At 37.7% G+C, this 26,006-nt stretch overlaps 1 long non-coding RNA gene across 1 annotated transcript in view; it reads left to right on the top strand.

The window, feature by feature from the left end:
• Positions 1–26,006, top strand: part of LOC308059126 — an 87,304-nt gene that overhangs the window by 14,923 nt on the left and 46,375 nt on the right. Inside the window, exon 2 of the long non-coding RNA XR_013926140.1 lies at positions 1–26,006. This exon is cut by the window's left edge and continues 10,249 nt beyond it. This is a non-coding gene — a long non-coding RNA (uncharacterized lncRNA).

The following is a 26,006-nucleotide window of genomic DNA, read 5'->3' as shown; positions in this document are numbered from 1 at the left end:
TTTGGCCAAGGAGACAAAATTTGGATATTTGAAAGTTGATGGTTATGTAAAAAAAAATTATTCAAGACTTTTGCTGTATTTATGTACTATTCTATTGGCATGCTGCAGTAGCTTGCTGTAGTAAAAGTCACAAAGCTATCTAGATTATCTATATCTTTATCTGTTTCTACACATTCACATGTATTGATAGATAACTATTTTTGTATTTTGACCATAGAGAGCAATATGGAAATCAGGTGACAGGTGTTTTTTTGGTGACTCTACCACTGACTGGCCCTGCGATCTTGGACAGGTTATTTCTGTTTGCTGTGCTACAGTTTCTTTGTCTGTAAAACAGTGAAAGCAGTTCTTTACTTTCTTTTGACATGTATAGATGGAAAAGAATAGATACTGTTCAGTGGACTTAGAATTCTCTGTAGAACTCAGTTAGAAGATGCCCACAGGCCATCAGGCCGTCCCACATGGTCACCTTCACAACCACAACTGGGATGCGGTGGTCCCTTTATAGTGGCAGCATATCAGTTCCAGGTGTTGGAGGGGGTCCAAATGTATTTGGGACTGTCCTGGTTTCATCTGGGATGGAGTTAATTGTCTTCTTATGAGCTAGTGCAGTGCTGTGTTTTGGCTCTGATGTGAGACTTTTCAGCTCCTCAGGCCTTGTTAGCAAAAAGGCTGGAGAGGCACAAGGAACTGGGAGGGGACACAGACAGGTCAGCTGACCCAAAGTAGCCAAAGAGATATTCCGTACCATGGGACATTATGCCTGGTATATATATCAGGGGTTGGCCGGGGCAGGCGGATCATTGCTCGGGGACTGGCTGGGCATCAGTCGGTGGGTGGTGAGCAGTTGCATTGCGTACCACATGCTCCTTTCTTCCTTTCCTTCTGGATGTTATTCTTTTCCTTCCCCTTTTCATTATAACTTGTTGTCATCATTGCTATTATTCTTTCATTTTTATTTTGATTCAATTATTAAATTGTTCTTATCTTAACCTTTGAGTTTTACATTCCTTTCCAGCCCTCCTCCCCATCCCTCTGGGTGAGGGGGGAGTGAGTGAGCAGCTGTGTGGTACTTAACTACCAGCCAGGGTTAAATTTCGTCAGGGACCCACAGAGAAAGTTGAAAAAGACTGTGCCCAAGTATGTAGTTTTGACTAGAGGTATAAGAACTCTGCTGTGTTTGAAGCCATCGTAATAAAAAAGTATTTGTGGACGCACTTCACCTAGCAGTTTTCTTTGGGGATTATGCATGGCTTTTGAAACATGTGCTATCAAAGTACAGTGGCAGTGTTCTTTCCTGAGAATGCTCTATTCAACATGCCAAAGGACTTTTTAAAATATTGGTAAAATAAGACATAAAGCAGACAAAATAGTTGTTGGGAATTTCAGCTGGGAGTACCAATATATTTGGAGTGTCACAATTCTAGTTCAGAAAAACTGCAAACAAATGATCATGCCATAGAAGACAGGAAAAAAATCTAGCTGGTAGATTAGCCATAAGCCTAGAAAGCAAGAGCATCTCAGCAGTAAACAGAGACAGAATAGTGACTATAATTTTTGCTAAATCACAGTTAGACTGATGAGTAAAAAAAAAAAAAAAAGGGTGGAAGCTGGTAAAGGACACTCTTTCCTCTGAGACACTCTCTTGCCTTAATGGTCTTCTTTGTACTGCTAGTGCTGAAGCTAAGATCCCAAGAGGATGAGGAAGAAGTGGGAGGTCCTTCACCGTAGCACTGAAGGTGGTTATAGCTGCCAGTTATTCCCCAGCTGAAATTCTGAATTAGTCAGAATTCCTGTGGAGGTAATTTCTGTGGCTCATTCCTCCTGGTTTTCTTCCTGTAAGCTGTGGTTACAGAAACCTGCTTGCAACAGCTGCTGTGCAGGTTAGTCAATATTTAGGGAAAAGAAATAATTAAAGATTAATAGCATTTAAAACATTAACTGCAGATTAAAATAACGGACCAGTAAATCACATGTTTTATTTTTACTATAGGAAGGCATATTGTTGAAAAACAATGGAATAATTTTCATAGAGCAGAAAATTCTTAGAGGGATAAATTCAGGACGAGATCTTCCCAACATAGCAAAGGAATACATAATACAGAAAAAAAAAATCTGATTAATGTTTAAGATACACTTTTTAACTTTCTAAATTAAATTGTTGCCATTTGCTGCTGAGACAATTAGCAGGTGTCAGTTAGAAGACACAATAGATTATGTGCCCAATTACTTTCTCTTTTCAGACAACAGTTTGCAGTCACAGGAATGTGTGAGGAGGTTTAATCAAAGATTAGAACTTTTTAATTAAATAGGGCCGTATGTGACTAGTCATTTGACATTAATTACTGTTTTAGTTGGATTCCTTTTGATTTGTAAAAGGCCCTGAGCACTACAAAAATTGTCGCATCATAGGAACTGCTGATTATTAAAACAAAAAGTTTTCTTCAGCAGCCCATCACTCTCCTGCAAAAGATTCATAATTTCAAAAGTGAAACGGCTGCCTTAGAGGAAACCAGTGAGTTTTAAAAGCAGAAGAGCAGATGGTACTTCAACTGACTCCCTTTAGAAGGGACGGTCTGAAAGTGCTAAATTGTAATGATTGATAAGGTCTTCTGTCAATGCTCAGCAAAACTTTCAAGGGGCTGAACACCTGGCATGAGTTTCATTTGGAGTTTTAACTAGTTGACTACCCTTTGGGGTGTCTTAAAGCTAACTAGCATCACTGATATTAATAGAGGACATCAATCAAAATGAAACACTGTAGCAGAAACTGATCCGAGACTTCAAGTAATATTTTAATTTGTCGGCCTGCAGAGAGGAGGGATAAATGTTAACAGTGTCCTTGTGTGATAGCTTTAAATTCAAGTCAATGGTGGTATCAGTGTTGGCAAGTCATTCTTTTGTGAGCTTTGCTTTTTCATATACTCCACTTATTCAGAGTAAACTGGGAATAGTGACAATGAAAATCCTTATCTGAATAGCCTGCAGAAAGAAAAGGGGGGAAAAAAAGAGACAGATGTAAAGACAGCAGGAATAATTCTTAGCTCATGTGAAGATTAGGGGTGAACTTCACACAAACACACAGTCATTTTGCCTTTTGTGGTGAACTTTTGGAGAGATTTGAGCTGGGGTAATATGTCTGTCTGAAGGTAAATTAAGAAAGCAAAATCCATCCCCAACCTGCAGCGCTACAGTGCAGCTTCTGCACATGGGACTCTGGTACATGCACCTGCAGCTCCTTTCTTAGCCTGCCGAAATGGTGTCATGTGCCAAGCTACTGGGTCTGTCTGCCACAGAGCTTGTTCTTGGGGATCATGGAATGCCTGATACTCAGGGTGGGCAATGAATATGTCATGGAGAAAGTTTGGAAATGTTTGAACCAGTGATAGTCAGATTGCCAGCAATGCTAAGTACAACTGTGGACCCTGTATGCCCTGTTTTACCTCAGTCTAATCATGTAGTAAGTATTAAATCAGCAAAGCAATTCAACCCCCAAATTAACAACGCACATTGTACTGAGAGTCTTTTGTGGGCTGAAGTATTGACATGGTAGAAAGAAATAATATTACTTGGAATTAGCTCATCTCCATGAATTGATACCTGATTTACTTGCAAGTTAGCTGGTTCAGGCCATCAGCACAGGAGGCTAATCTGCAGTTTGAATAACAGTTAAACAGGGTAAAGTTACTTGATGGAATACTGAAGTCCAGTTTATGATCTGGACTGAAACTCAACGGACCTGGGTTCATTTTTCTGACAATATTCCTATTTGACTGTGGAAAAAAAGTAATTTAATTTCTCTGTAATTCAATTTCCTAACCATAGAAGATGGCAGTGCCTTTCTACTTCACTTAGTAGATGGTAGGACTTTGAAAAGGTATCTGTTACTGGCATTGGTACAGTGTCTGGGATGAACAGGTGCTCCTAAATACTGCTATTATTTCTAGATTAAATTGTATTTATGCCTGTTTTTCTAGTTCAGCCTCCAGTCTGCTACAGTCTGGAAATCACTACGGAAACTGTGGTAGTAGATGTGGTATTTTGCAACTGGTCTTCATACCACATAGGTTAAATCCTTTTCTAAAAAATCTATGTCACGGTGTATTTCCTATAGGCTTGCAGCATCTCTTGAAATGGACAGAAGTGTTCACTCCATTCAGATAAAAAGTTTCTATTTAAAGTGAAAAAAACTATCAATTGTGTATGAAAACAAGCACTGTAGGAAATTTTAGTTCTAGAATGAATGGAAAAAGATATGCTTTATTATTTAAGAGATGCTGTTTTTCAAGAAAAAAAAAACAACACTGAGAAGAAACACAAAATTATCATAGTATTTTGTATTCACTGCATCAGTTATTTCCCAAAGAAAGCCTATCAGTTAAAATGATGAATTTTAACCTTTACCGATTCTTCTAGAGAACATTCAATTTATATTCTTCAGGCACTTTGCTACTTGTTCACCATACTGATGCAAAATTATTGTTTTTGTAATATTTATAAAGATCTAGTTACAAGTTTTCAAGGACATATTTCATATTTTTTTTTTAATCTAAACCGTCTAGTATAAGTTAAGATAGAAATGGAACAAAAAGGTAACATATGGTACAGTTATCTACTTTAATACATTAATATTTAAATACAGTATTATACTGAGTACAAGTCTGGTGGTCAATAGAAAATACAAAGGTCACGTTATCACAGAGTAAGAAAGCTTTAAGAGATGAATACCAATGGATAAACATTTCTGCATAGAATCCTTTCCTTTTTTTCATTGCTCCTATGAGATCAAATAATGTCCATATGAAATCAATGACTTCAAACTCCCTTTATGAAATCAATCCTGTAAACGTTGTTGGCAGTACTAAATTTGAAAAAACAAACAAACAAAAAACCCAAATGAGTTTGAATGTAGGATGAAATCTGAGCTTTTCTTAATTTGTGTCTCAGATAACTTCTGTAGCCATGATGTCGGTTTTTCTTTAGGCACTCTGGGCTTCTGAGCATCATTCTTAAGAGAGCAGTAGTGTTACCAATTAGTATTGCAGCCTTCGACTACTGCTGCAGCGTTGCAGAGTTAGATGCTAACCTTGCTGTCTAGTGTAAGGGTGTGTTGGGCTGACAGGCCTGGGATACAAAGCTGCCAGCACATTTGAGGTGTGCTCAGAGGTGGTGAATAAGAGTGCCAGGAAAAAATGGGACATTTACTTGCCTGCTGTAAAGATCAGTTTCTTACTAAGGTTCAAAACGAAATTATTCAGAGATTTTTTTTCTTGTTTAATTTATTTTTATTTACTATTCAAAATTATGTTTATATTCCTTCAAAATTAGTGGGCCATGTGGATTCCCTCTCTATGGGGGTTTGGAACATTCCTGGAGAGCATCTGGGCAAGCAGAGAGATAGGGAAGTTCTGGGGATTGCCAAGGGTTAGAGGAGTAGGAGGAGGCAGTGACAACTTTCCTAGTTGAAAGACTGTTGAAGCCTGGATTTTCTGTGTTTTCACTCTCCTTCTCCCTTGATCACTCTAGGGAAAAGATCTAGATGGGTCCATCTCAAAGATCTGACTGATTTGAGGTTCTGCCAAAGCTCTTGTAGATATTCCAGTATAGCTGAAATACTCAGAATGTGTTTCAGGCTTTGCTATGAGTACACTGAGTAATGTCTATTTTATGAATTTTGAATCTAATGATCTAGACACCTACCAATTTAGTGCTGTCAAAAGTTCAGTGTTAATACGCATGGCCTCTGGCAATAGCTTAGTTATAGTGGGGATATTACCAGTGGAAATGTTAGTCACCTCCTAAGTGATATCAGAGATTTGCAAATGTAATTGGTACAAAACCTTCACATGTGGATACCTAAATTGGTCGTTGTAGCCTAAGGATGAGCTCCAATGGAAACCTTGTGTGCCAGTGTAGGTTATTCACTGTGTCCTGGGAACTGAATTTTGCTGGATCAGGCACCTAAGAATGGAATATACAAATTTTAGAGCACTGAGCGGGGAGATTTCAAGATCAGTTAACTAGAAACGATAAAAATAGGTGTCTAAACACCCTTTCCCTTCCAATTTGAGAACCTAACTGAGATATAATTGCCTGGATGAGGCTGAACCTTATTTAGGAGTCTGCCTCGCCACACAGTATCTTGGTGGTTAGTGATTGCCACAGAAGCTGGAGATCTGGAATAAAAACATTTCTCCTATTTCATAAAGTACTGCACTGAACAGAGAAGAGTAGACTTTCATTCTAGTCTATACTCTTCCCATACTCTTGTCATCACCGTAAGTTTTTTTACCTAATGGCAGCTTAATGTAAACTGGGTAGGGAAGCCAGTACCCAGTTCCCCCTTCTGTTGAGTACTTCAAGCACTGTGCTGTATTGTTCTGCAGCTGTTATATGTGAAAGTGGGATTCCTGCTTGACACTCACCTTTTGAATTCACTTCAAGCTCTTCTGGAGAAAAACTTTGATTCAGTTCTTTCCTAAAGTTAGTCTGTATTAAGTTTGAGAATGTGATTTAGAATGAACAGCAGTTGATTTGACTATCAATCATTTAAATATTTTTTAACAAAAGTTACTGTGCATTTTTTCTACATTTCATTATTGTGCAGTGGGAAAAAAACCCCAAACTACCTGTGACAATGACAAGTGCATAGATCCATTTTAAGCTTGGCTAACTGACACAGGAAATTTTCTATATCTGTAAGTAGATAACCAGCAACTTATTCATCCACATTAAGAATGAACAAGCAAATGAAATAAAAATTTCCCTGCAGAATTAAAAAAAAGTTCTCAGTTTGACAGAAGGGATGAAACTATAAGACAGTAACATTGAACATAGTGATTTTCTACTGCATTTACCTCAGGCAATAGCACAGTGATATTTAAACAAGATAGTAATTATATGAAAGATGTCAAATAAAAAACATTAAAAATTCAAATGTATATAAGAATTTGTGAAAAGAAAGAGATGTGTTTGTTCTCCTAATTTACATAAGTAGCTAACACAAATCCAAAGACAATTTTTTTCAAGATGTCATAAGAGTTGTGGGTTTAACTGGTATGTCTTGGGTAAAAATTGAGAGTTCTTAGATATAGATGTACATCAGTGTCTCCCGTTACATGTCAAAGTCAGTACACAGCAAGTCACTGTATTTCTAGGGAGATTTTTCACCCTATATTTTTGCCAGCCTTGTAATTACTGAGAGGATGGCTGAAGAATACCTTTTAATGCCTTGCATGTTCTACAGGGATGGTAGGTGAAGAATTGTGCCATAGGAACACACCCCCTGCATTTCAGTATAGGACAAGACTTCAAGTCTTTTCTAAGCTTTTCTAAAGTACCCCATCTAAGATGTTTATACTGCAGGGGACAGATGGCTTGGATTAATGGTTTCGCCCTGCAAATTCACCCCTGTTGTACTATACTGCTTCCTAGTGTAGACATACTTACTAACCCCTAAGTTTTCCATCCAACTATTCTAAAATCATTAGATTTTCATGTATTGTTCATGGGCTGCTACTGGTTTTGGATATTTTCTTAAAAAAAAAAATATTTCTTCCTTTCTTAACCTGCTAAATTGGTGTCAGGTACAATTGAAGAAATAGGATATCTCAGTGACATCCAGGCAGTGACATATCAGAGCTGCCACCTGTTTGCATGTCTGAGGAGGGTTTTTTTTCCTCAGGGCAATCTCTACTGCAATTCAGATCATTGTCTGATAACATCTGAAAATACTTCTATGAATAAAACCAACAAGGGTTCATTCCTTAGAGAAAAGCTTTTGTTAGAAGGAAAAATACTAAGATCCAGAAACCTCATCGATGGCAATTTATTGCTATTCCATTGATGACCTTGGCATAAATGTCATGAACTCCAGAGCATTAGGAGGCATCACCAGTTCAATGGAAGATTTTGATATGTGAAAAAATGGATTACCTGGATGACTGTATTGTAGGAGAATAGAAGATACTTGTGTCAAGTGCAGTATCATTATCTTAGAGAGCAATAAACTGTGAGCTAAATCAGATGGGAGTGAAAAAAAGTCAGAGCTGGCTGTAATAGTCTATCAGGGAACAACACTCCCTCATGAAGCAGCTCCCTCAAAAGGCAATTACAGCCCTAGTATGTATCAGGTAAAATTACTTCAGCAGAAACAGTAGAAACAGAGAAATAATAATGTCTTCGTACAAGGAACTCGTAAGTTTGAAGTTTTAGTTTGTATTGAAATCTTCCAAACTGCTGAAAATATTCCTCTGTTCTAAGACTTGCACATTTTGTAGGGCTCCCTTTTCTGAGAAGCAGATGACATGGTGTCTTGGGAGACTTGTCAGAAAAAAAGCTTTTTGGGTCTGGTTCATTTCTGTCCTTTTACTTCTAAGTTTTTTGCCAATATTTAGATAGTGTCTCCTCCAAAGCTCCTGCTGATGTGAAAAAGAATGGAATTCTTGCAGAGGAAGTGAGACTAGCTATGACTGAGGTGATGCCTTGCAATAGATTAACTAGTAACTGCTAAACTTAAAGGCACATGTAAACATTCTACAGTGTTGAAATAGAAAGACCAACATTCACATTTAGTTTGAAGACAACAACACTGAGTTTAATTTGGTGACATTATTAATTTACACCATCTGAGAGAAAAAGTATTTGGAGAGATTGTGGGGGAAAAGGTGTTAACAAATGGGAAGTTTTAAGATCAAACATCCCATGGTTGAGATAGTGAAAACTTTGGGCTTCGATTCCTTTTGAGGAAGTGCAATTTCCCATGGAAATGCCAATGGAATTCCTCCATCAGGGTAAGAGAACTAAGAGGATAAATATTTGATCAGTAGATTGTTGAAGACAAATAAAAACTACAGGCCTTGTGCGTGAGTCAAAGCAATGATGAGGGAACCACTGATAGAAATAATCAGTATCCTGCTTTGCTTTCCAGTTGCTGGCCCTAATAATTTAAAACTGTGATTTTTATACATATATATGCTGGTTACGTGTTGGAGACAGCCACAAGAAATTAACTAGTGGTTAGTTTTTATGTCATTATTTGCCTATCTCTTTTCTCTTGACTCTTTGACCAGAAAAACCCTGTATGCCAACTGTAAGTAACAAAATACATAGTCAAAAATACATGGTTGAGAATTAATTACCAAATTAGAGATCTTATTTTTCATTTGTAAACAAAAGGCTTGGAGTCAAGAAGAATGAGTGTGGGGATTCCAGTAATGAAGATGCGTATAGTAGGAGTGACAACTTCCACCTACACGGCCTTGTCAGCCCTGGTACATTTAGAATATGGCATAATTCAGAGCTCGTAATAAGATTTTTCGCCTATAGGTCTCTGGTCTGTCTAGCTTCTAGCCAGTATCAGGAGGTTAGGAGGTACTGTGATGCATGAGATGAGTCATTTGCTGCTGAGATTTTTGAACCAAGGCTACTCATTAACCACACATATTGTTGGCAGTCTAAACTGTTCCTGTATCGCAACCCAGAACTCTAGGAGATGGGAACTTTCACCTTGCCTAGCAGAACCTTTACTGCTTCCCGCATACTCACTGTGGCATTCCTCACAAGCAGAATAAATTGTGCTTGCTTGGCACAGCATAGCCTTCAGGCCAGCATAAATTTTCAGTGTCTCAGAAACCTTTGGAGTCCTCTTGCCAAGAACATTTTATCTTTTTTAGAGATAGGGGATTTCCCCTCTTGTGAACAGGTCTTATTGTTCCCTGATTTTGGCCAACAAGGTTTGTGAAGGGAATGTGTTGCAAAGAACTGCAGCCTGTACACAAGTGGACAAGCAATAAAACTCTGCTTATTCCCACCCCAACAGCTGTTAACACTAGTAGAAGTTAGGCAGACACCTGCCCTAAGTGATTTTTTAGACTATTATGTTTCATGCAAACAATAGCCCATTGCTATAAAAGTTGGAAATAATTTTCACTGCTAACATCATGAATAGATGATGTGTTGCTTCTATTCAGTTTCTAAAAATATTTGCCCTTTTATGTCTCTTCCTATTTGCATTTCTTACTCTTTCATCTCTTTATCACAGTGGGTTTTTTTTGTGGACCTTGTTTTGCCCTTCTTCCCAGAATTAAAAATTCAGAATGTAGTCCAGAGGAAGACAGGTTAAGTGAGCATTAGAAATACTGTAAAGAGATATTATCAATCCAAGCGATTTAACATTTTTCAGCTTTGAAATTATATGAACATATATCTGCTAACAGTACATTGCTACACATGGAATGAAGTAAAAGAATAAAAGAAACATTTTGTTTGGGCTCAAACTGTGTGATCTTTAAGACATTCCACATTTTAATTTATTTTACTTTGTTCTAAAATTGTCTAATACATTATTTCACAAACATGAACATAAAGCTGTTATAGGAAGTTACTAATTACTCTATTCTGATAACCACATGGGGCCTTAATTAAAAAATGTAATCCATTGCAAAATGTACATGTATATAAAGAAAACAAAATTCAAATACATTGTCAGATAACTGGAATTTGTTACTTAAGCTAAAGGAAATAGATACACTTTCTAAAAAAATGCTCAGAAAGCATGGTGTTTCTCAATGTTGCAGTTGTTCTTTGCTATCCAGCAGTGAAAACAATAATTATTATCAGTTCTTCATGTTCTTAGGGTTGGCATTGATATTTGTTTGCATGAAGAATGCAACCATGCAAAAGCACAGTAGCACTTTAGAGGAAGAGAGGCTGCCAAAGTCTCTGGTGACGCTTGCCAAAAAAACACTCACAGTAGGGTGTCTCTACTAGCTTTCTATCAGAGTGCATATAGGTCCTGCTCCTAAGGATAATCACCTGCTACTGAATAGAACTATTCATTGAGGCTGAGGGAGTGACTAAAACACAGTCTCAAGCCTTTCAAAATCGAAAAGTTGCCAATGCTCTCATTTTCTCAGGAGTCTCCTGATGCTTGGTTAACTTGGGCTTAGTGCCATGTTAACACTACTACCCAGCTTTGGAACTGGAGTCATCTTACAGCTAGCCAGCTAAAATTTGGGATAGGTTGCCATATGATTCTTTACATCTGTCTATGAAGTCGTGTCCTCAGTCTTTCAATGTATTAAAAAAAAAAAAGTCTTCTTGGCAAAAATGATAGCTCATGCTATCATCCTTCTTTTTCTTTTTACGTGAGACAAGGTTAATTGAGCCCAAGAATGAAAATGGTATGGTGAATTCAGATATATGTCACTCAGCTGAGAGTAAGTAGCTAGTTCCCATGAATAAATTCTTGCTCTGATGTGAAAGAATTCAGATGAAAAGAGTGAGATGCTGATTTTGAGAGCCTACACACCTTGGGGGATTATTCACTAAAGGGAATGAGTTTTAAAAGTGATGATAAATTGCACTTCCTGTCTTCTGAACTGTAAGCGGGCAGTTTAACTATTTGTCCAGTAAGTAGATTTTCAAATCTTGAAGCAATGCATGCCTCCTGTTCCCCCATACAGCAATGGCCTTCATCACCAAGCTCTGTGACTTCCTGAGACATGAGCAACAAGCTGGTGAGGACAGCTGATGATAAATGTTTGCCTTTGCTCTTCCAACTAAGCCATTGTATCCAGAAAAGCCAAGTCACCATAGAAAGGGTTCCCCAGCTGTCCTTGGAGTGAGACAGAAATTATATTCTTGCTCTATCTCAGAAGAGGTATGTACTTCCTATGCCATTTGGTTAGAAGGACAATAGTCCTGGGCGTAAAGACCTGAAAAAATATCAGATTTACCTTTCCTACTAAGTGCCATAACAGCTAGGAGAGACTCACTCATAAACCTACTATCTCTTCTAATACCATGACTCCTGCTTCAGAGAGGTCCCACCTACACAGGTGGGTGGAACGTATGCTTTCCTGTGGCTACCATTAAGGTTACGGACAATGCTAGCTCAGGGCTAGTAATGGGCCTCCAGCTTCTGTGAAGAAGAGTTCTGAGCATTAAGCAGATGTGAAAAAAGACATAGCAATATTTTCAGACTTTTCCGGAGAAGCAGATAAGTCACTGACTTGCTAATTTCTGATTAACCTGGAATTTATCCGGGCAATGGATATATATCTTCAGTGGCCAGGTCTGAACAAGTATGACCACATTAAGCAGCAGCAAACTTTAAGCCATGGAGGAAGACATTTTATAGGTTTAGGTATTGTAAGGATTAGGCACTGCTGAAAAGAGATGACCTAGATAATGATCTGGGCTGTAGTCAAGTTTGGGCTTCTATATCCCAATTTAGACTGACCTTAAATGATCCCTGAATTCTCTTAGTTTCATTTTAGGCCTAAATCTTATGTGGGATTTGGCCCATAAGGTTTTTCTTGGATCTGGTTTGTGATGTTAGGCCCTCAAAAAGACATCTTTCCTCTGAGCTTTGAACAGATTATTTTTTTTCCCAACAAAAGTGTTACTGAATGAAAACATCTGTGATGATTTATATATTTTTATAGTAAACCCCTAATTCATTAGAAGCAGTATCTCCATTCAGAGGATTACTATATAAATATATGCATATAAATCTGGGAAAGGTAACTTTTTTAAGGGACAGACACTTTGGGGTTTAGAAGCATTTTTATTTGTAATGTTGTTTCCAGCTGTGATAAATAAAGGTTGGAATTGCAGTGGAAAATGTAGAAATCAAGACCTTGATACTGCACTGAATTCCAAGTGGGCAGGAGGTTTGCCAACACACGGTTCAGTGCAGGATCAGGGCCCTAAAATCAGAACTTACAAGGACTGACTTTTTTATTCTTCAGTGTTCAAATGGGCTGCTTAAAAAAAACTATAAATGCTTCATCTAGACAGCAGGGCACCATTTCAGGAACTGATTGCCCATTATAGTACTGACGATAAAATAGGAAAAATACCCCAAGGGAAAAGGAGCAGGGCCTTATGACTTTCCCATTGAACTCAATGTGAAACTTATAATTTCCTGCCCCCACTTTGCAGGATGCGTCAGTTTTCAGTGGCCGTTGCATTATGCTCGAAAGCCTCTTTCAAGGAAGTCCAAAACGAAGGGGCTTACTACAGTGGAAAACCAGAGAAAATCATGGCAGAAATCTGGGTTCCACTACAATAAATTTTTCTTACATATATATATACAAAATAACGCATATTTTTTCCTTTATATTGGCTTCCCTCTCCCCATAACTAATCAGCTAGAAGTAATACTCCTTTGATTTAAATTTTCTTGCTAGATTTTGAAAATGTGTTTGCCATACATGGAAGTGAGCATATATGTTTAAGAGATCTTGTAAGATTTAGGGTTTTTTTTTCAGAGATCTTTTTAAAGAATCTCTGAAACAATACTAACGGAGAAAAAAAAAATCACATTCATGTACAGCCTCATACATTCTCCTTTCCTGCATCAGAGCCAAGAAACCAGTATACACCCCCATCCTCCCTACACTGTATCTCCTCCATGAAACTTTCAGCAGTCTGTGGTAGCAGAGAGCACCTGTCTGGATAATGCGAAGGGATAAGGGAGTATGTTAAACAAGGGCAGAGGGAATTGGGGAGGGTTGCAGGAGACACACAGCTAATTGAAGCAAAGCATTTTATTAATCTAGAGTGCTTTCTCCAGGCATGCCTGAAATCTAAATAATGATACCGAACTTCAAAGGCCTTATTCTCTATTCCTTGTGCACTCACTACTCCTGTTTAAGTCAATAGAACTTCTAATAGAGAAAAATGCAGAATCATACTGTGAATAAGCTGTAAGAATCAATTAGTAAAAAAATCTTACAATGTTTACAAGAAAAAAACCCAAACCAACCCAAAACACCTTTATCTGGTCAATTCTTTCCTGTCTATTAGTAGCATGAGTAGCTTGAACATCAAGGTATGTGATTCTGATCCTTTGCAGAATCCTCTAAAATCCTGCATCTCTTTGAGTCTTCATTGTTTTCCAAATTATTTATTCTGCTGATCTATTCTTATGCCATTGGACACTGCACATACATGGCACATCAAGGATTGTGTAGAGCCTTACTACAAAGTTGCACAGCTTCTCAGGTGGGCACTGGGATTTGGCTTGTGCATTTTAAAACTCTTCTGTTGTTTCAGCGCCTTTGCATATTGAATTATGTTAATTTCACTAAGTAAACATTAATTACTTGATGGTTTCATAGCGCTTTGAAGCTGTAAGGTATTCTGAAAGTGATCATTATTAATTATGTACTGCTGTTATTTTATCTTTATTTTTTAAAAGGCAAAGAACCACTCACCCTCTTCCTTAAAGGAGTTCACTTACACAGAGGCAGGACCCAGTTCTCCATCTGCCTCTTCAAGCTGTGTGCGTAAGGATGTCATTTACTGTGACAGGGGACATGGCGGGAAATACTTTTGCACAAAAAGCCCACTTACTGTTACCTCCAGAACCCCAAGTCCAAGGCATTTCTCATTTTTGCCTTCCACTAGCAAAATCATCAAAACAGGCATCTGACCACTCAGCTCTCTGAACAGTGGAGGAAATGTGCTTATCTACTTTCACACATAATGTCATGTGTGAGGTAGGATTTAATCACTGAGTATGCTATGGGAGAGACTGAAGTTGCTAAGCGTCTTCGTCGATTGCATTTAAATATTAAAATTCACATGAATTTTGGGGGTTCATTTGAATTTAAAAATTTCTGTGGCAGATTGTTTTCTAAACCTTTTCTGTTATTAAAGAAGCTTAGTTAGCCTGCTGAGGTTGGCATAAAACATTATTAATAATTGGCTGGTTGATATGTTTTAATAAGAAAAGTATTTCACAGAGAAATGGGAGTTCATCCAAATCGATAGAATTTGTGAGAAAATGTCTATTTTAATTAAATTGATTAGATTTCATGATGACAGCATACAGCAGAAGAAAGCTACTCTCAAGATTTATTTGCTTTCTGTTATAACTAAACCAAATTAAAACAGAATTGTTTTCTGTATGAATTAATGTACCGGGTGCTGGGGTGCTGGCAGCGAGGGCTGAGGGGACTCTATGAGGCGGCTGGGGCTGCCTCGGGCCGGGCACGGCTGGTTCCAGCCGGCTCCGGCCCACCCACTGCAGGGCACGGCCCTGGCCACCAGGCTGCTGTCTCAGGCAAAACAAGTTTAAGGGTAAAACATGTTCCACAGCATCTATGCGAAAGGGGTGAGAGCACGTGAGAGGCCCATCCCCGCAGCCGCCATGGCAGCGCAGGAGGGGCAGGGGGCTCCAGGCCCGGAGCAGAGGTTCCCCCCAGCCCGCGGTGAAGCCCACGCTGAGGCAGGCTGTCCCCCTCAGCCCGGGGAGGCCCACGGAGGAGCAGATCCCCACCGGCAGCCCCTGGAGGCCCCACGCCGGAGCAGGTGGGTGCCCGAGGGAGGCTGTGACCCGTGGGCAGCCCACGCCGGAGCAGGGTAATAGTGTGAGGAGGAAGGAGCAGCAAAGAGGAGCTGCTGCAGCCTGACCCCAGCCCCCAGCCCCATCCTCCTGTACTGCTCAGTGTGGGGAGGAGGTAGGGGAGTCAGGAACAAAGCAGTGAAGTTGAGCCAGGGAAAAAAGGGGGGTGGATGGAAAGAGATATATTTTGGTTTTGTTTCTGATTATACTACTTTATTTTTGATTTGGAGTCAATTAAATTAATCTTCCCCAAGTGAAGTCTGTTTTGTCTGTGATGGCAATTAGTGAATGACGTTCTTGTCTTCATCTCAACCCACAAGCTTTTTCATTTTATTTTCTCCCCCATTCTGCTGAGGAGGGGAAGTGGGAGAGCGGCTGGTGGGCACCTAGCAGCCAGTCAAGGTCAGCCCACCACAATGAAGCTTTACATTTACGTCTAACAAAAATATTGGGAATTTTTACCATGAAATTTTCTGGAGAAATTTTCATGAGTGCTAGTCACACCTAAGTTTTGTTCTTTACTTAAAGAAAATCTTTTCTGTAAATGTTGTCATAGAAGGTAAAAGCTAAATCAGCCGCTGCCCCCCACCTCCAGATATCTTTCCCTTAGTGTTCTCTAAACAGCATGATAGTAAGTACCCATGTGCCTGCACTTGGGGGGCTTAACTCTGTTTTCAGAAATCTGTTGACTCCTTCAAGTCAGAGGGCAGAGAATCACCTCTCCTGTCTTCTAATTTCAATAGTCTTTCTATATGCTGTTTCAAAGGCTGAAAATAAATAAGTAAAGAAATAGATAAATAAATACATGGGAAAAAATTAAATATATATATAAATAAATAATATTTTCCCTTTGCTCTTTTATCTCTGGAGACAAAAGAGCAGCTATTATTTCACCACCCTGACTTTCCTTAGTGTAAAACACACTGGAAAGATGTTGGAAACTTTCTTTAACAAATGCTCTTCAGTGCTCTTCTCTGCACCCTTTTTTTCTCAAGGGACATGAGAGAAGTAAAGAATAAGAAGCTGCTAATGCTAAGTATATGAAATATTTCTGTAAGCAAAACATCTTAGAGTAGTACAGTAGTAGTATTTGTTAGCTGGAAGGGCAATGTGGAAGGGAGAGACTACAACAATCCCCCCCAGACAGGTATATGTTATTCTATTAGTGCAGTTCATATTGTATGGTTGGTGCTTTTTGGGTACAACCTGACCAACCATTCTTAAATAGTAATTAATATAATTTTTAATTTAAAAAAATAATATTTTGCTTATTTTATTAATAATCCCATGAACCTAAGGAGTCAATTTCAATGGATGAAGTTAGACACATGCTTAGGAGTCTGCTCCAACTGAAGCTTGTTTAATAAAAAAGACACCTTTATCTAAAGGTAATTTCAGCACTACTAATGGACATTTATTGTTATCAGGTGGAGGAAAAATGGGAAGGAGGAAGGGTACAAATGATCGTTACATGATAATTACACAGAATACAGAAGGAGTACCAGCAGGGGTGAGATGGAGTTAATGATACACATGGAAGCAGCTGGTGCATCCAAAACATTTTGGCTGATGTGTTCCCAGGCTATGGGGAGTAAGTTGGAGAAGACTTATGCTGGGAAAGAAGCTCCATCATAAAAAAAGTTGCCCCTGTAGGTGAAATGCATGAGCAGAAGCTGGTGTACTGAAGAGATGTACTTGAGATCAACAGTAGGATTTTTTTGAGGTGTTTGGAGTTTTCCTCATGCAGCAGTGGGTCACCAAAATTGAGGGCAAGGCTGCTGAGGTATGGTACCGGGGGATAAAATGGTGTGAGATTTTCACCAGGCTGGAAAATTCTCGACATCTTTCAGGGCCAGTGAGAATTTGAAATAAATTCAATGCTGTTATTGGGCTGAAAGATGCACAGCAGAAAAAAAAAATAATCAGGGTATAACACTGTTCCATTCCACTGAAATTTCTCTGGTTTTGCTAATGTTTGCTTAATGTGTACTAGCACAGCAGATGCATTGCAGAGTAACCATTACTTCAATTATGAGACATAATAGAAAGTCACTGAAAGATTTTTTAATTATATTTTTGTTAGTATTTAGATATATAAAGAAGTAATGCTTTTACAGTTACTTTTTGCACATCAGACTAAATTACAGTAAGAAGATAACTAATTAAAGCAGGCTGACGGTCTGTTGATTTTGCTGTGCATTTTTCCATTAGTTTTTCTCATTGAGTTCCTGCCCAGATCTTTTCTTTCACAGATTACCAGTTGGAAACAATGGTCTGCTTGGGGAGAGCAGAAAGAAGCTAGACAGCAATAAGGGTGAGGAGATTTAAATGCATTCAGTGATATGTAGGTACCTTAGTCCATATTCACAATTCTTTAAATCCCTGCAAAGCTGCTTCTCAGGTTCTTTGAGTAGCTGGAGATGTGTATATTCTGGGCATCAGCAATGAATGTATTGATAGACATATAGCCTTCTATGATGGAATAACTGGTTGGGTAGATGAGGGGAAAGCAGTGGGTCTTGTCTACCTTGACTTCAGCAGAGCTTTTGACACTGTCTCCTCTAACACCCTCACAGGTAAGCTCAGGCAGTGTGGGTTAGATGCGTGGATAGTGAGGTGGACAGAGACCTGGCTGAATGGCAGAGCTCAGAGGGTTGTGATCAGTGGCACAAAGTCTAGATGGAGGCCTGTAGGTAGCGGTGTTCCCTGGGAGTCAGTACTGGGTCCAGTCCTGTTCAACTTAGGCTGGAGAGCTGGGCAGAGAGGAATCTCAGGTTTAACTAAAGGCAAGTGTAAGGTCCTGTACACAGGGAAGAACAACCCCATGCACCAGCACAGGCTGGGGGATGACCTGCTGGAAGGCAGCTCTGCAGAGAAGGACCGGGCAGTTCAGGTGGACATCAAATTCCCCATGAGCCAGCAGTTTGCCCTGGTGGCCAAGAAGGCCAGTGGGATCCTGGGGTGCATTAGGAGGTGCATGGCCAGCAGGTGGAGGGAGATTCTCCTCCCCCTTTACTCTACCCTGGTGAGGCTGCATCTGGAGTGCTTGTCCAGTTCCGGGTTCCTCAGTTCAAGAGAAACAGGGAACTACTGGAGAGTGTCCAGCAGAGGGCTATGAAGATGATTAGGGGACTGGAGCATCTCTGAGGAAAGGCTGAGAGAACTGGGCCTGTTTAGCCGGGGGAAGAGAAGAGTGAGGGGGGATCTTCCCAATGCATGCAAATATCGTAAGGGCGAGTGTCAATCAGATGGAGCCAGGCTCTTTTCAGTAGTGCCAAGCAACAGAACAAGAGGCAATGAGCACAAACTGAAACAGAGGAAGTTCCATTTGAGTATGAGGAAAAACATCTTTACTTTGAATGTGACAGAGCACTGGACCAGGCTGCCTAGAGAAGTTGTGGAGTCTCCTTCTCTGGAGATACTCAAAACCTGCCTGGACGCAATTCTGCACAACCTGCTGTAGGTGAACCTGCTTTAGCAGAGGGGTTGGCCTAGATGGTCTCCAGAGGTCCCTTCCAAGCCTGACCATTCTTTGATTCTGTGATGCCAAGGTTGGGGCTGAACTTGCTTGTGATTAGGGTTTTGATCCAGAAACAAGAAATTTGGCATGCAAAATCCTTTTAGAGTCTCAGTCAAGAAGTGAGAAGATGACAGTATGCCCTAGTACTAGCCTGGGTAAATTGACTCACAAGCAAGTGGTCTCCAGTTATTCTCCAATTAGTGCTGAATATGAGATACAGACACTGTGTCTGGAACTGTCTGGGACTTCTCAACCCACAGACAAACATCCTAGACACTTGGATGCAGAACCATACTCTATTCCAAATTATTTTGTACTCTACATTCTATGGAAAGATGAAGAATACATCTTTCAGAAAGTGTATTAAAGAATCCATATCAGAGAATTCTGTTATATTTTCTTCTGTTTGAGCTTCTGAATCTATAAAATATTTAATCTAGTAATCCTTTTCTGTGGCATACCTTTTTTAATTAATTTTGAGTTATGCACATTTCCTGAGATGAAGAGTGCTATAGAAAACATTTCTTTATGCATTTTCCCAACTCAAGCCCTGAGAGAGAGGTGCTCTGCATTTTTCCAGAACATGTTGAAACAATATATAACCAAAAGAGAATTTGACCCCCTGGAGCTTCTATGAGCCATTTTAATGGTTCACTCATCTGTTTGAGCAAACAGCCAATTTTCCAAGCTTTGTCTTTGCTGTAGAATTTATATACTGTTACAGATAGAGTAGCAGGTTCCTTAATCTTTTCACAGCAAATAAGTAGCTCTTTTTAGAAAGATAAAATTGTAATAGCTTGATATTTTCAGAGGAATACCAAATTTACTTGCTTAACTAGCAGCAAACACTTGAGTTTAAATTACTGGGATTTCTACAATTGAAGGTAATGGCAAGATCAATCATTATAGTTGAACATGAGAATTTATAAGGCATGTTTGAAGTCCTACACAGAAATATTGTGTACTGACAAATACTATCACTAAAGAGAAACTACACACAGGAAACAAAGTACTCTTTAAGGGATAGTGTTTAAATTATTTTATTTTGTGATACAAAATATAAAAAGTTACCATTAAATTATTAGTATTTCAGCTTGCTTGAATGTCTTTCCTGTTTATGATTAGAGCTGCTGTGAAAAGGAATTCTAGATGATAAAAAACATTTGTCCTTTTTTTATAAGGAATTCTTAATTTTAAACAGGTTTTTAATTCTAACTAGTGTTGAAATAATACAAGTCTACAAAAAAAAAAAAACCCAAAAAACCCAAACCAACCCATCCAGGATTTGATGTCATCTTTGTTATGTTTTGTCACATCAGTGGTAAATATTTTACTTTTTTCTTGTACCTTTTAGTACTTTTTCCTTACAAGCGCCAAATTTTATTGATAGTCATCTGTAGCTGAAAAATATGAGCAGAAGCTTTTACTTTCTTTGGCCATGCCTATCATCTCACTGCATAGGATCCCCAGACAGTTTTCAAAGGGAAACAGTATAACTTCATAGATGATTCTGTAAGACTATTTGTCATACATTGCTGTTAAGTGTTGAACTACTTGATCAAGTTAGTTTTCTCATTAGCAATATTTTTTATATAAAGAAGTCTTCCCCACATCCACCACTACATTGTTTGAATTAATTTATTCTATTCCTTTTCCATTCTGTTTTGTATCAGCTCTTCATGGTTACTGATTTATTTCTGCTTTTGCTCTTTTACTTGATTTACCTTACTCTTCCCACTGCTCATCAGAAAAGACAACACTATATTTTTAGTAATGTTTATGTCTGTGTTTAAGTGTTACTGTTTTTTGTGTTTATCATAATAGTGGTTGGAAGATAATCTTCCGTAAACTTCCCATTCTAAACTTGCTAAGCTTTCTGATACTTTGACAAGTGTAATTTTTCATGGATAATTGTTGAATGACCATGTCTGGATGTGACGTGCTGTGTATCAAGTTCTGTATATTACCTAACACAATGAAGCTTTTATTGTAAATGTAAAGACAAGTAACTCCGAAAGCACTTGGCATCACCAGCAAGTCGTATTATAATCTGGTGGCACTTGCATGAATTTTCCCATAAAACATAGGTTCAAAGTGATGTTGAGAATGACTGCATAATGAGACATCAGGTACTGTAACTTTATATTTCTTAGTAATTGAGTGTTGCATAGCATAGATTTTCTCTGTAGCCAAAGTTCATATGGGACAATTTGATTTCTATTGCTGCATCAAGAAGGAATATGTACTCTAAATTATAATGCCTGTAAATAATCCACCATCTGAATTTATTGTGGTGGAAAACTAGTCATCTGAGCCATATAGTGTAAGGAAAATAGTAAAGAGGGATGATTCTTTTAATTTACCTTTACAGCCTACAACTAAGCTATTTTTGTCAGCTTTTTTTTTATTAGTGGAGAGAAACACACCCTTATTTATGATTCATATAACCCTAAAGTGGATATCTATAGTTGGTTACACAAATTCCATCTCTACTGCCTATTGATCTCCATTGAATATAAAAAAAAAAGTGACTAGTAAATATGCAGATGTCTTTCAGACCTCTAAAGTTATGTGAGATGTCTCCTGACCACTTACTTACATGCTGTGATATAAATATATTATGTTACTGATTTTTTTTTTTTTTATTGCTGGTTATTGTCCGCTTTTGCAATACTTCTGTGCAAAATGTATCTCTATTATATTCTGTACTTTATAAGGCTACATGGCAGAACTATTTGGTCTTCCCACTAAAACAGTTATTTTTATAGCTCAGTCATTTCAGTTGGTAAAATATATTCCAAAAATATATAGTTTGGACTTGCCATAGTTTGTCTTATTTTCTGTTACAAAATACAAACTATAAAAATAAAATTTGTCAACATCAAAATATTTTTGGCAGTGTAGTGAATACTAAGAAAATACTAATCTCATGTAAAAGTAAATAATTTAAAAGCTGGATGAAGAGCAAATATAGATTTAAGAAACTGCTCATTAATAGAAAAATACAAGAAAAAAGATATTTTGGATATCATTTATTTTCAGCAGGGATTGCAACATTATGAGAACTGTTTGTTAATGATCATCTATAAAAAGAACAACCTTACTTTGAAAGCATTGAAACAAAATTAAAAATATGATTTTTCTGAAGTTTTCTGGCATATCACAGTATATTTGCTTTTTCAGCAGCCTGCTGTCACCACTTTCTTTTTAAGACTTTGTTTTCTTTAGAATCACATTTACTTTTTTGTTCTACAGCTCTCTTTTTTCCTTGTTTCCCAACTTCTCTAAGTTTCACTGAATCGCAGAATCAGAGTGAACAAAAAGAATTACCCTGTTCTGTCTCAGCTGAGACAGTATCTGCAGCTGGCATTACAAATGTGAGAGTGAAGCTTGTAAAGAGAAATTGTTTCTGTTTCCTTTATAAATAACAAGCAAGCTCACCAGTGGAAATAAAATCTTTAGGAGGAAAGCACAATTTTTACCCAAGCTTATTCAATTGCAATACTTTTCAGTACCTTTCTATTATATTTGTGCCAATATCTTAAGTCATAAATCTTGACATCTGCTTTATTTAAATGGAAATTCTTCAGTAGGGAATGAATATAAAATAATTTTTTAAAAGGAAGAGACAATAACTACAAAATTAACAGAACTGTAACTAACGACTGTTTTCTCTAAACCCTTTTTTCTTTAACAGACTTTCAGAGTTCCAAGTGGGAAAAAAATTAGGCCTTAGGTGTTTGTTTGAAATCAGTGGAACTTATCGTGGGTAATTAGAGAAACCTCTCTATTGCCAAGAAAAAAAAATAATAATATTTGGTATTTGCAAAGAAAAATCAAGATATGTATTTTAAGCACATATTTCAGTGCTGCTTGTGAGTTATTAACCAGGTACGGTCAGAAAATATCTGATCAATGAGTACTTAATGTACATTAAATAAGACATGAAATACACATATTAATGAGGGAGAAGTGTTTTTAACTTTCCTTGTTGCAGTGCTTTTTGTTACCAGGCTACCCTGTCTTCCAGTCCTGATAAAAATAAGCAAGGTAAAGCAAGTAGTAAAGGCCTCAGTATAAAACAGTAACTTCAACTGCAGTTATAATGCAATATCAGTGTTTTCTATCATTTTGGCCACAAGAAATCCGTGGGGTTTTGTTACAATTTCAGAATGATTGATCAAAGAAGAATTTACCAGAAGCATTAAGCCATATCTAATCAACAAGGCACTAATTTTACTGTAACTCTGTGCTGGCACCAAACCCAATATGATCTCAGAATATAGGATTATATGTATTGAACTATATTGACATGTACTCCAAAATTATGAAGAAATTATGGTGATTTATTTAATTAAAAGGATAGGTGTATTTTGATTTTGTCCTTTCTTTTACATTTTGATTTATCTTCTGTTATTTTCACATCTACCCAGTCTTTAATTTTCAAAACCTCAAAACCAAAAAGCCGTATTGGAGCATAGAAATAACACTGGTTGTGAATCTATATTTATTGTTGCACAGAGAAAGTATTTTTATTAACAATACTGTTAGAATTCAGACGAGGTTTTTTTATGATTTGTTAGTTGTCTTGTACAGATGATTGGTGCATAAATAAAACTTGTTTTCTAATTGAGAGCTAAGACTCAAACTGAGATTTGAAAATAATTTTGTTAGGACCAGTGGCACTTCCTGCTGGACAAATTTTTTCTCAGTTATTTTTTCATTGTTTTCCTCACAGTGTAACTATGTATGTTAGCAGCCTGAATTAAATGGCTTATTCATGTAGAAATGCCGTAGAGTTTGACCTTGAAATGGGATCTTAGATCACAACGTTGCTGATGACCTACACATAGAAAAAAATCATGGCATGTTGAGGTAAAAAAAGGAAAGGAAAATGTAGAGGCAAAGTAAAGTGAAATGAAGGAAACAGAGAAGAGAACGTTCTTTATTAGCTGTATGAACTCTGCAGGAACAGTCATAGAAAACCACTTTTTCCTTAAATATGTCATTACACTTAAATGTTACATTATGATTTAATGTCTTTTTTTTTTTTTTTTTTTTTTTTTAACTATACATTCCACATTGCTTATTTTCTAAACCTCTGAGAATGGAGCAATAGGACTACACTTAAACTAGCTGTAGTTCCAGTTAAAACAGAAAATAACCTCCAGATGAATTCAGTTTTAGAAAATTTTCATTGATGACAATTGAGTAAAAACACAGGAAAAAAAAATTATCCCATATTAATGGAACCTCCCCACATTTATATTTCTTACTTTTGCTGTAGAGAGGGTGTTTACTTTTCAGGACCTGGCCCTTACACTATCATTGGTACATCATGTTTTACTGGGAGTGCAAATATTATCACCCTATAAGCTTAGTTGCATTTGCATGCCCATGTTGTATTGTAAAGTGACGTTTAGCAACATTTACTTTTTTGGCTGCCATTTCCTCATCTTGCATAATGCATTTTTCTTACATTAGAAGCTGAGGCACAGGAAAATTTTAAAGTTTGAATGCACCTGTGGGATGACAGTGTGATAGACATCTGTGAAATAAATGCAGACGTACGGTGAGCAGGTTCAGCTGCAACCCCCTAAATGACATTTTATAGTATGGCAGTCTTAAATGGTAGAATGTTGAACAATTGCAAAAAACCCACACCATTACATCATGTAAAACTGTAGTACAAGGGGAAAAATTACAACAGTGTACAAAGCTGCAGCTGATCCTACTTGCCATATGGTATGTCACTCACTGTAACAACACTTACATTCCCTCAGTAAGTGCCCTTAAATATCAGGGAGCAAATAAGGCAGTACACAGATTGCAAAAGGAATTTGTAATAATATACATTATGAACTTTGTACTTTGAGGAATCGTTCTACTCTTACATTAACAGAATACCCTTTAAAAATGCATATATCTTAGAACATTCATTCCCAGAGGTAAATAATTTAAAATCTGCTTGTGCAAATGGTTAAAAGCAAGGCTTCATTACTCACTCTAAAACAAACAAAAAAACCCCAAAACCCCCAAACCCACCAAACTGTGAACAAAAGACCACTATAATTTCTCTCCCCACCCCCCTTTCAGGATGCTGTGATTTTCACACAAGTGCAGTTTTTGTATATTTATGTATTTTTTCAATGTATTCTGTTCCAAGTGAACCTGATGAGAAACCAGCTAGCTCAACTTTGTTTTAAGGATGATAATTTGCTTTTTATCACAGATGTATGGTAAACTGTTTAACTGTTCATTATTTCTCACAATGCAAAATCTAGAGAGCATTCACACAAGTTTCATGCAGCAGTTTTGAAATAAACAAAGGAAGTACTTTGCCATATCATGCCTATAATTAAATTGTGGAACTCATTGCTACAAGATGTTGCAGAATCCAAAAGTGTAATTAGATTCTTAAAAAGACTGAGGACATGCCCATCTTCTCTACTGAACACCGAAGTCTGGAGCCTTCATCTCAGGAGGTCCCTCAGACTCTTACTGCTGCAAGAGCGTGCCAGGAGAAAGAATCACTCTAGGCATGTTTGTTCCTCATATTCATGTCTGGTGAAGGAAGAATGTTGGAACAGATAAATCCTTGTCCTGATGTAATCTGCTGTTTTATGGAAGTATTTACATTGGACTGAATTCAGATCCAGCAGTGTGTTAGCAATTTGCTATGTCTTTCACTGGATACTGAAACATGGGAAAAACAACAAAACAAAACCATTTACTAAGTCTGGATTCGGGTTTCATTTGTTTTTTTTCCTCACACACACACACACACACCCCCGGCACCCCCTGGAAAAATACAAAAGAAAACTGAGTGTGAGGTAAGCATGAATCATTACATTATATATTCTTTTCAGAATGGGTGAGGTTTTAGAGATAAACAAGTAACTTTCTATTCTAACAGCCTATAAGGGAGAAATCAAGTCCTTTATTCATTAGGTGAATGAAGAATTGTTTTGACATTGGTTTCTGATTTTAATATCTTCTTCATGTATCTTGCAGTTCATTTGTGTGCTGGAACCATCCCTGTCCTATGGGATGGTGAACAGACGACTGGAAGATAAATATATTTTTTTACCGTTTGCAGTTTCTAAGATCTTCTTTCCTGACAGGAAA

Source organism: Falco punctatus, assembly GCF_963210335.1.
Source record: "Falco punctatus genome assembly, chromosome: 2".
In the NCBI taxonomy this organism is placed as follows: domain Eukaryota; kingdom Metazoa; phylum Chordata; class Aves; order Falconiformes; family Falconidae; genus Falco; species Falco punctatus.
Note: the sequence above shows the minus strand (reverse complement) of the source record. Positions and strands in the feature narration are given on the sequence as shown.